This window comes from Pteropus medius, unplaced genomic scaffold, assembly GCF_902729225.1.
Source record: "Pteropus medius unplaced genomic scaffold, Ma_sr-lr_union100, whole genome shotgun sequence".
NCBI lineage: Eukaryota > Metazoa > Chordata > Mammalia > Chiroptera > Pteropodidae > Pteropus > Pteropus medius.
Window position 1 is genome coordinate 3,849,485 of NW_024344377.1, and position 10,701 is coordinate 3,860,185.

General features: G+C 48.9%; 1 long non-coding RNA gene across 1 annotated transcript; it reads left to right on the forward strand.

The window, feature by feature from the left end:
- Positions 1–5,875: 5,875 nt before the first annotated feature.
- LOC120608889 (uncharacterized) lies at positions 5,876–9,126 on the forward strand. Its single transcript, XR_005654564.1, has 3 exons — positions 5,876–6,294; positions 7,290–7,342; positions 7,772–9,126. It is a non-coding gene; the product is annotated as an uncharacterized LOC120608889 (long non-coding RNA).
- The last annotated feature ends 1,575 nt before the right edge of the window (positions 9,127–10,701 follow it).

Genomic DNA, 10,701 nt, shown 5'->3' on the forward strand with positions numbered 1-10,701 from the left:
AAGAAGGCGATCGGAGAACTGAGAACAGGGCCTTTGCAGGGTCTCTTCCCTCTCCCCTCACCCCGCCTGCCTGGCTCCAGAGCCTCCCAGCTGGGAGTGATGATACCACATCGTCAGACCAGGTGTCTTCCAGCTGCCGCCCGTGGACCCCCCGATACAGCAGCAGTGTGAGGCAGGTGCTGTGATTGCCGTCGCGTTACAGGTGAGGGGCGGGCGGCACAGCTCACGAGCTGCGGGGCCAACAGTGAAACCTGTGTCCCTCTCACTGGGCCTACTCGAGGTACCTGGTCTTCCTCTGGCCATAGGGCTTCTGGGGACACATGGGCAAGGCTGGCGGGAGCACAGGGGGCAGAGGCAGGAGGAGAGAGCACAGAGAGTGGCCTGTGGCAAAACTAGGGCACATTTCCCCCCAGACAAAACCAATTCTGTGTCAAGCGGTCTGGATTTTTCTATCTACCCAAGGCCTGTGCTGTGAGCCACTATACTTTCTTGACCATTTCCTGGCCCACGGCCATTCGTTCCGTTAGAATTCTCTGTGTCCTGCCTCCCCGCCTCCTCGTGTGCTTCGGTAAATCAGCCTTCCCTTGCTCATCTTCAACCTCTGCGGTCTGCAAGGGAAGAGGAGTAAAAGCTGGGGCCCCTAGTGGAGGATTATACATGAAATGATAAACTGGAGCTGGGGTAGGGGTTGAGGGAAGAGGTCAGTGAAGGGGACGAGACCAGATTGCCCAGCAGGCCTGCCGTGTACGGTTCTGCACGTTGCATACTGCACAAAGGCTTCCCATCCACGGGGGAGCCTTTTACTCCATAGATGTGGTAACACATATTCGAGTGAATCTATGACAGTTTTCTGACTGATCTGGAGTAAAGTGTCTTTTTCTAATGGAATTAGTATGATAATTTTATGACGTATGGGAAAAGATGTCTTATGGATGAAGTGCCTTTTCCCAGTGCGCCCGAAGCTTTGGCTCTGGCCAGAGGTGTGAAATGCTAAGCTTCTTGAAAGCAGGCCTCTAGTGTGCATTAGCTGGGGCCCCATGGGCTTTTTCTAAAGCTTCGGGTGAATATGTCTCCCTAAATTGAGATGAGCAGGCAGGTGCTGGGTGCTGCTCTGCCCGAGTAGTTATAGGTGTAGCAGCTGCTCCGTTGGAGTGAACATTTTTAAGATTGCTTAAGTCATCTTAGGCATCGTCTGGTCTCACCTTATACTTACATTTTCCCAGGTGTTCCGAGTTCCATAGGGATTTCTTATGACCTCATGGTACCTGTACACAATGGTGAGTTGGCAGTAGTGTCCGTCCTGGGGCTTCTGTGGCTTAGTGGCCAGAAGGAAGGCAGGGTGGTAGCCTAGGTTGGCATAAATTGAGCAGTCTCGAGCAAGTCATTTCCCTTCTCTGGACCTCAGTGTTCACTCAAGTAAAATAATTGGATGGCCTAAGTGTTCTCTTAGCTCTGTCCCATTCTTAAGTTTATTTGTTCACCCTCTAAGATTGGGACCACGTGGTGATTGAGACTGACATTCTCCTGAGCTCCTGGAGCTCAGACTCTACGTGGGCAGACAGACAAGCCAACAGGTAATGATGCTCTGGTGGGGGCATGTCAGTTTTCTGTGGCTGCTGTAACAAATTACCACCGAAAGAGTGGCTTAAAACGATACACACTTATTATTACTTTTTACTGTTCTGGAGGTCAGAAATGGGTCTCACTGGGCTAAAATCGGGTGTCTCAGAGCTGTGTTCCTTTCTGGAGGCCCTAGGGGAGAATCTCTTTTTTTGCCTTGTCCAGTTTCTAGAAGCCACCTGCATTCCTTTGGCTCATGGTCCCCTTCCTTCGAAGCCGGCAGCAGCCGGGTAGGTCCTCCTTAACTTCTTAGGGCCATCTTTTTGTTCTTCTTTCTGCCTCCCTCTTCCACTTTTAAGGACCCTTGTGGTTATATTCTGCCCATAATCCAGGCTAACCTCTGTGTTTTAAGATCAGCTGATCGGCAACCTCAATCCCATCTGCAACTTTAATTTCCCTTTGCCAGGTAAGGTGACATATTCACAGGTCTGCGTGGCCACTCTTCTGCTGACAGCACACTAGCTGTGTGACCTTGGGCAGGTGAGTCTCTTGAACTTCAGTTTCTTCGTCTTTGATAGGGTTTCCTAAGCTCGGCACTGTCGATATGTATTGACATAAAGAAAGAGAATTCTTTGTTCTAGGGACTGTCCTGTGCCTTGCAGGATGTTTAGCAGCATCCCTGGCCTCTATCCATTAGATGACAGTAGCAATCACCCCCTTTCCCACAATGCGAGAACCTAAATGTCTTCAAACTTTGTCACATGTTTCTTGGGGGAAAGCTCGGCTCTGAAAACTGATCTATAAACTGGGTATAGTTCTTACCTCATAGTGTAGTTAGTTATGAGGATCAGGTAAAATCGTGTGTGTAAAAGGTTTAGTATAGTGGCTGGTGTGCAGCAAGGTCCCCCTGAGTGGTATCTATCTGTATTTTAATTTTCTGAATGAACATTACTGTAATGGTAATTAAAACAAAAGTTATTAGAAATAAACTCTTAGCAGTTGGGCAAATAGGCTTGAAAATGAAATACCCCCAAAGCCCAAGGTACCATTTCAATGAAAATATTACAAATACATTTTAAGTATTCAGAAGTGGATTATTCAAATAGTTAATTCTTATTATGAAAAATTCTAACAATAGAGACAAAATGAATATTTTCCTTCATCTTCTCAACCTCCATCCTCTATTGTTTCTTTTCCAGAGGTGACCCCTGAATATAAGTGCCCTGAGGACAGGGACTTCATTTGTATTTTTCATCATTTATCTCCAAAGGTTGGAGTGGTGCCAGGCACATTGTAGATATTCAGTTCATGTTTGTTGAATGAATGAATGAATGAGTTTAGTGTGTATTTTTCCAGTTCTTGTAAAACCTTTACTATATCAATATTTTTTCCTTTAAATTCTAGTATTTATTTCCTATACTCTAGTTACAAAGTTCAGAGCAGATTTTCATCATTAAATAGTGAGACATATCAAGTTTCAGATATTTATCAATCAGTGTAAACCCCAACGTGATACACCAACGTGATTCTGTGCATTTGGAGGGGAAGTATTTCCTGGCTAAGTGGAAAACTGTGCGGATGACTTCTGGAAGCCCTTCATTCTAAGCAGCTTTGTAGTGAAACATGCCATTGAGAAGTCTGGACCTTCTTTCTTCAGTTTGCTGTAATCAACATTCACTCAGTAGAACTTGTATCAATCATTGGGATCCAGTTTGCTCCAGGGTTCTGGGTGGTTTTTTTCTGTCCCAAGGGACATCTGGATTGAATAATGCCAGGCACATTATTCACGCATACAACACTGCCCCAGAACCTCCATGTCTAATAAATACGAAGAGGGGGGATCAAGCTCGGATGCTTCTTGGCCTGACCCAGGTTCTGGCAGAGCATGCTTGTGGCAGAGGTCTCTCATCGGGAAGCAGAAAAACACAAAACGGCAAGGCCCAGAACCAGGTCGTCTGTGCATCGATGATGAACGGACTTCTAAGGTCTACTGTATAAATCATAGTGGTCGTTACTATTATACCCCAGTTTCACAGCTTAGTAGCTGTATGGTTAAGTTACCTAAATACCTCACAGAACCTTATAATTTTATTTGAAAAATGGGGTTAATGATATGGCTGCGTGGGGTTTTGCAAGACGTGCCAGTTCTTTGGGCATGCACTTATACGGGCACACACACATTCTTTCTAATTTGGTACATCTGAGATGCTGTGTACTATTCCGCAATTTGCTTTTTTCATCTAATACATCTTAGGAGCTTTCCAGGTCGGTATATATAAAGCCATCTCCTTTTCAGCTGCTATAAAGATGAACCATGGTTTATTTCAGGGATGGTGTCAAACTCTCTGCTCTCCTCCGGTGTCTGGCAGGTGCTCAGCAAACAAATATCTTTTGCTGAATCACTGGGCAAAGTGGTCCCCAAGCTGGAGGAGCCTGTTGATATTTTAGTTTCCATCAACTGTGCAAATCTTTGAGTCTTTTTGGTTTGAATGCGTCAGAGTCTGGTTTGGAAATCTCCCCGAGATTATTTTCATTCAGCCTTTTTGGCCAGGAGATCAGCCACTCTGTGGAAATGTACATTTGGGGCCAGAGGCTTGTCTACATGTGCTGCCTTCCGCTGACGATCACAGCTCTTGAAGATGTGCCTGGGCCTAGGGTGGCCGTGGCTCAGAAGCCCATGCGGAACCTTGAGTTCCTGATTCTTCAGGCAGTACTGGGGGGGTCTCCTGGGGTCAGCTCCAGCCAATAGGTACAGGGTCCGAGGGGATTCCTGGGTCCTTCTGGTCCTACTTGGAACTGTCTCTCTGACGATGGTTAGATGCTGACAGGACATTTAACACTCTGGCCTCAGCCTCTGCCCCAGCCCTGCCTGGCTCCAAACAAGCTGTGAGTGTTCACACTTCCGTGCCTTTGCACAAGCTGTTTCCTCTCTAGGAATACCCTTCCTCCCTTTTGCCATTCAAAACTCAGCTCAAATGTCCCCTCTTTGGTAAGCTTCCCCCTTTCCAACCCAGAAAGATCTGGTCATTACCTTCTCTGAGTGCCCAGGGACTTTATACCTGCTACATCCTGGTCACAAGGTAGGGCTGACCACTGCTACCTGACTGTTCCCCTCGCCAGATGGAGACTTCTGGCAGCAAGGACCCTTGGTGCCCTCCTGGTGCCTGGCGCGTGACCACTGGGGGAGAGAAGCTCAGTGACTACAGAATAAAGACACTGAGGAATGAGCAGGGAGGAGAAGGAGCTGAGAAATCATGTGATTAGGAAGTACAGGCTGACTTAAAGAGGCCGCTCCTTAACCATCTTCAGAGTGGTCCTTACAGGCTGGAACAAGAAACCCGGAGCGTCAGAGACTTTAATTCAACTCAGCTGAAATCTGTTTTCTAGAAAAATACTAAAAGAGGATGGCAATCATTTCAGTGATGTTTTATATTATTTATAATATTATATGTTATGATATTTTACATGTTTCTAAACAACAAAGCATCTTGACGCACTCTCCATGTTGGAAGTCACATCAGAGGAGCATAGTTTCTGGGGGGGTCTGACTCCTAAAACCTCAGCTATTGGGAAGAGGCTGAGAAATGGGACGTGAGTGAAAGGCCTTGGGTAACTGTCTCAGGGAGTTCTACCGAAGCTTTTTTTACTGTGCGGAAGAGTCCGTTCCTCTCCTCCGTAGAGATCTTCTAACTCTTGCTTTCCGTGGATTCGTAACAGGCTTCCTTGTCTGGTTTCTCAGCTCAAGCCGTAAGGTGGTGGTATAGGAGGTGGTGATGGGTTGAGCAAGCCTTGCCGAAAGCGGTGAGAAGCAGTAACTCAGAACCTGACCTTGACGGAGGAGCCCGGCAAACCGTAAAAAAGCTGATATGGGTATTCTTGGAACAGAGCCACCTTGGGTTGGGCCATTTAGCATTTGGACAAGTGGCCCGACTTGCATCTGGTCACCTTTATAGATGTTACTGTATGATGGCAGGATGCGGTCATTTGGTAATGTTAATTCCGAATTATTGGGAAAATATGAAATTTCAGTTACTCCATTCAAGAAGGCAGGAAATGCATAGTACAGTTTAGAAAGTGATTAACACATAGTTTGGAGTTCGGAGTGTTTCCAGGCACCTACACTTACTTCTGTGAGATCTCTCCTTTCTCAGAACCACCAGACAAATAATAATAACAGTGGGTAACGTGGCCGGCACTGGCTGAGACCTCCAGCCTGTTACCTCATTTACTTTCCAACAACTCGGGGAGGTAGGTAGGATGGGTAATCCCATTTTATAGATGTAAAGGGTGAGGCTCAGAGAGGGAAAGCAATATATCAAGGTCACACAGCCAGCAAGAGCTGGCAGGGATTCCGAACCCAGGCTAGTAGGTTCCAAAGCCGGTGTTCCCTGCCCTTGGGCCCTGTTCCATGGCGATTTCCCTCTCTCGCTTCAGCAGACGCAGCCCTGTCCGATGTGTCTCCTGCTGTGCTTTAATCACTCCGCTTTCCCCAGCTCTGCGAAGGTTCGGGGAGACGCGATTGCCTCCCAGGAGGCTGGATGCGTCATCAGGACCCCTGATGTCCACTGCTGTGACATTTCCTGATGAAAGCGCGCTTCTTGGAGCCAAAGAATATTCATTGTCCAGCCACAGGACAAACACACCACGTGTCCCCCGACAGCCCAAAGATGGACAAGCTTGGGATGCGCCCACGGCCTTCGGTTGAACCGACCACACCTTTTCTCTTGGCCAGAGGTAAAGTCTAGGGCCATCTCTCTGTGTAGCAACTGGGCCTAGCTGAAGGGCAGGAGGAGGCAGTTCCTGGGAGGCGGGGTCCAGGGTCCGGGGCCCTGGCCAGGAAGGCCTGGTGGCTGCCCCACAGGTTGCCGTTGTGTGGGGTCGAGGGCACGTGAGCACTGGAATCTGCTGGGGCAGTCTGAGGCATGATTGCACCTGCCCCTCGCTGCTGCCTCAGGCCCCATGTTGAACATAAGTGTCACCTGCAGAAGGGAACTCACCATGTGCAGTGGCGTCATGGGCGGGAAGGGGCCCTGAGTGAGCCGGAGCTGGGGGACTGTTCAGACCCATCAGCAACTCGCAAGCCTTTTCCCTCCTCCGGAGCTCAGACCCTCACCGTTAAACAGAAGGGCGGGCAATGGCATGAAAAATGTGACTACGTGTCATGGTTAACAGGGCCACGAAACAGGACGACCTCCCCCTTTCTGTTAGAGGAAACATTTGGTCAGTAGAGTCGCCTCTATATATTTTGTGTGAAAAGTATAGAAGTATACAAAAATAGGTAAAAGTGTAGAAGGATATATACAACATTGCTAACAGCGGTCATCTCCAGATGCTGGATTTATGGGTGACTTTTTACATGGTTATATACTTACTTTTTAAAAATACAAAAAAATTCAGACCCAGGATGTTCGATTCCAAGTACTACGCTCCTGGCTCATCCATGCTGCTTCCTCTGCTATTAAAGCCTAACAGTGACTGTCCTCTCTTGTCCCTGGAGACTTCAGCCAGCTCACCATGGGGACAGGACCATCTGCCAGAAAGCTCTTGGTAGCCACACCTGCCCACTCTGCCTCTCCCCTCCCGCTGGGATCTCTGAGTTGCACACCTGAACATGTGTCCAGCTGGGATTTTGTGGTGCCAGACTCCATTTTCAAAACAGTCCAAGTGCAAGTCTGGGTCCTGTATGATTTTTCAGCTCTCACCACTGTACCCCTTGCCCCGACCCCCAGGTTCAAACACTGGATGGTCCTGGAGAGGTGAGAATTGGAGGAGGGGGCGGCAGGTGAGTGGATCTCTTTGGGGTCCCCCTGCTTTCCTCTCTGTCTTAGCCCGGGTTGCTGTGGCAGGGCGCAATAGACGGGGCGGCTTATACACGACAGAAATTTATTTCTCAAAGTTCTGGAGGCTTGAAGTCCAAGGTCAAAGCACCGGCCGATGCATGTTTTGTTGGGGGACTGCTTCCTGGTTTATAGACTTCTGTGTCCTCACTCACATGGCTTCTTTTATAAGGGCACTAATCCCATTCGTGGGGACTCTACCCTTATGACCTAATCACCTCCCAAAAGTCCTACCTCCAAAAGCTGTCGCATTGGGGATTAGGTTTCAACATGTGACACAGACATTTAGTCTATAGCGTTCTCCTCGTCAGCCACTCCCTGGGGTCACTCCTGTCCCACACCTTGTCCCTCTGCTCTCTCCTCGCTCTCCCTAGTCAATCCTGCCCAGCCATGACTGCCAGCTCGGGTACGCCTCCTCAGAGAAGCCTTCCGCAGTGGACCGGGAAGTGCGTTTGATCTGCCCAGCGAGCTTTCCCTCACTTTTCTTTGGGTTCTTCTGGAGAACTTCCTCATGCCATGTGATCCTGGTAGGGCTGTCAGTCACAGCTCTGCCCCTGCCACAGGGGTGGGCATATGACACAGGTGGACCAATCAGAGGATCCAACTCCCATGGCCACAGAGGTTAGGTTCAGGGATGGGTATGTGACTCAAACAGGACCAGTCAGACTTCTCTGAAATGGATATGAGAATATTGCAAAAGAGAACTGCCCTTTTCACTGTCACCGCTCACCTGGGATGCTGCGAGTTTGCCGCTGCCGGTGGCCACCTTGCCTGCCTCGGAAGAGCACCTCTGTGCAGAAGAAAAGCAGACACAGTCAGAGCCTAAATAACACCACTGCACGGCCTCTGCATCCAGCTGTACCGAAGCAGATACCCCTGGACTTCCCAGTTAGGTGAGCCAGTAAATCTCCCTTTTGTTTGAGCTGATTTGGTATGGGGTTCTGTTCCGTGCACATGAAGGAGACCTGACCAGTATGACTTCCCCGACCCCCCACTCCCAAATGTTCCCCACCATTTGGGGAGTTTGTAACTCATTTTTACTTCTGTGCTATGTTTTACATTTGGGGAGTTTTTACTTCTGTGCTATGTTTTACATTTGGGGAGTTTGTAACTCATTTTTACTTCTGTGCTATGTTGTTGCCACTCACTCCTGTCCCCCTCAGCAGGACCTCTCTGCTCCTCTTTCGACCCCCAGCTCTGAGACCACAGGTCATTAAAATTAGTGAAGGGTGATGGAAAGAACGGGGGTGAGGGGTGGGTGCATATGGCTGCCTCAAGACCTTTTCTGCAGCCACCACCACTTCTACTCAGGGACAAGCTGGGTCCAAACTTACCTCGCAAGGAGACTTTTTTAAAGAAAATAAACAGATCTAGCCCCACCAGCCAACATTCCTACTTCAGGAATGAGGCTGGGCTTGGGCAGTGCCTCGATGATCTGGTTCTGACCTGCCATAGGCTGAGAGAGCAGAACTGTTTCTGGAGGAACGAGAGAGCCCAAAGCCACAGCTCTGGCATTTGCCAGGGACAGAGCTGATATTAGAGTGGGTCTTGGCTCCTTTAGAGGGCAACCAGGAGCTGGCTGGGAGGTCAGAGGCAGGTCCCCATGGCCAGGGACAATGGTCCGTTGGAACGAATGGAAAGCTGACTTCCTGCCAGGAATCTTGACCATATACAGCTTCAGCTCCTGGTGAAAAGTTCAGATTAATTTACTGAGACGCAACCCTGGGAAACAGGCACTGTTTTCAGTGTGGCTTCAAGAATAAAAGTTATGGATTTTCAAAAAAAATGGAATCAGATGATCAACATGCTTCCAGGTCTGCAACTGGTAGAAAGCTTGGCAGACAGTTGGAGAAATGTTTTCCTATAATAAATTAGAAAGTGTTTTATTTTTCCTTCAGCTAATCTTTCATAGTAAATTCGATTGTGGTGCAGTGGGGCAGGATTCTTTTAAATAATTCTTCTCTGAAACAAAACATCTGCTGGTCTCACATTGCCAGAAAAGACTCTTGATAAGTCTGAAGTTGTTGAAGGTAAAATATTAATTTTATAATTTCCCCATATTTTGTTTTGAGTCGCGGAAGTCACCCTCTCCTCCTTACCCTGGCTCTTAAGTAAACACCGTGATTGTGTGACAAGTTTTCGGTAAGTCCGTGCATGGCGACCTTAGCAGAAGCGTGGACAGTGGGGAAGGCACGTCCATATTTAGAGAGTCTATTCCAAGGAGAAAGAAGTACTGCTCCTCCCATAATGGAGGTGACCCAATGTAATTTACTTGCCACTGGATCACTGGCTGGTCTCCTTGGGGAATGGTGACATGCCTATGGCCAGATGAGCCTTGAGGACTGGAAGCCCACATGGCTGAGCCCATGCATAACCTCCATTCATCAGAGTGCCGTGGCCACTTTGGTGTAGGTTTGAGGAGGTAGAGGAGGGGCCCCAGCGGCTGGGAGACAGAGCCCGTGTCTGATAATTCCTGAAAAGCCCAGTTCTTCTCAATGCACAGGAACCTGGTAACCTGATGGAAGGCGATGCTGGGGTAGCAGAGTTCCTTCTCACGGGGACTGTGGCAGATTGGGCTCCAACTGTGGCCGTACTGGATGTAGTCCATCTCACACATTCTCATGATACGATGCTGAGCATCCTCCACTGGCCAGCAGGCTCTGTGATCTCTCCCTTTGAATGTGGGCTGTCTTAGTTCTAAGACAGAGCGCTGACGGTTGCTGTTATATGCCAGCATGACTGGGCTCAGGGAGGCCCAGAGAGCTGGTAACACGTTATTTCTGGGTGTGTCTGTGAGCAGGTCTCGGGAAGAGATCAGCGTTTGAATCGGTGGACCGACTAAAGCAGATGGCCCTCCTCATGTGGGCGGGCATCGTCCAATCCACCGAGGGCCTGAGTAGGACAGCAAGGCAGAGGAAGGGCTAGTTCACTCCCTACTTGAGCTGAAACGTCCGTCATCTTCTGCCCCCAGACATCCACGCTCCTGGTTCTTGGGCTTGCGGACTCGGACTCGTATCAGGTCTTAGACCATCGGCTCCCCTGCCCACCCCCATTTTCAGGCCTTAATGACATCACCGGCTTGCCTGGGTCCCCTGCTTGCAGAAAGCAGACCGTGGGACTTCCTGGCCTCCATAACGGCGTGAGACAATTCCTATAATACATCTCCCCTTATATCTATCTATCTATAGCCCATTGGTTCTGTTTCTTTGGAGAACCCTGACTAATACAATGGCGGTAGTGATGCTGCTTGGCATCTGAGGCCAGGCTATAACAAACGATCTAGTTTCCGTCTGGTGCACAAGCT